Source organism: Cornus florida, unplaced genomic scaffold (genome assembly GCF_030987335.1).
Source record: "Cornus florida cultivar Cherokee Brave unplaced genomic scaffold, ASM3098733v1 CherokeeBrave_3.0.0_Hap2_Chr01, whole genome shotgun sequence".
NCBI classification, from domain to species: Eukaryota; Viridiplantae; Streptophyta; class Magnoliopsida; order Cornales; family Cornaceae; genus Cornus; species Cornus florida.
Window position 1 is genome coordinate 66,378,765 of NW_026775571.1, and position 859 is coordinate 66,379,623.

Genomic DNA, 859 nt, shown 5'->3' on the forward strand with positions numbered 1-859 from the left:
AAATTGATCAAACCTTTGAGATAAGGATTTCATTTCAGCGGCTATGTCGTTGGAGTTGTCAACTTGATACAAGCCGACATTCTTCCTTCCACCTAGGTTTCCACTATTTTTAGAAGATAAGGACCTATGCATGAAATTTTCACTCATACTTTCATACAATTGTCACACATCATTTTCATGCTTGTCAAGATAAGAACCACCCATAGATGCATCAACCATACCCTTGTGATTATCCGGTTAACTTTCAAAGAAATATTGGACTAGTTGCCACTTAGGTATGTCATGATGAGGGCACTTTCTAAGCAAATCATTAAATCTTTCCCATGCCTCATGAAACATTTCCCCATCCCTTTGAGAAAATTCTCTGATTGAAGTTTTCATGGCATTGGTCTTAGAAATCGGATAGTACTTTTTCAAGAACTCTTGTTGCATTTCTGCCCAAGAAGTTATCGAAAAAGGCCTAAGATTGTTGAACCAATATTTTGCCTTATATTTAAGGGTGAAAGGAAAAAGTTTAAGTCCTAAAACTTCTTCCGGCATGTCCGTGTATTTCACAGTGGAACACACTTCAAGAAACTCATCCAAATGCTTATAAGGTTCTTCAGTTGGAAGTCCATGATAGTTAGGAAGCATTTGAATGGTTTGTGGTTTGATTTCATAGTGATGTGCTCTAAATGGGGGCAATTGAATGCAAGTGGGTGCATTGTATTCATTAGGCACATAATGGACTCTTAATGCAATGGGAGGATTCACAATTGGTGGTGCTACACAAACACCTTGATTAGTTTGAACCATGGGGGGTTATGGAGCAAATATTGGTTGAGGCATTCCCAATGGAATTTAGCCTTGTTGTTGTGGT

General features: G+C 38.2%; 1 pseudogene; it reads left to right on the forward strand.

Moving 5' to 3' along the window:
• Nucleotides 1-277: 277 nt before the first annotated feature.
• On the forward strand, nucleotides 278-376 carry LOC132282558 (small nucleolar RNA R71; annotated as a pseudogene).
• Nucleotides 377-859: the final 483 nt, after the last annotated feature.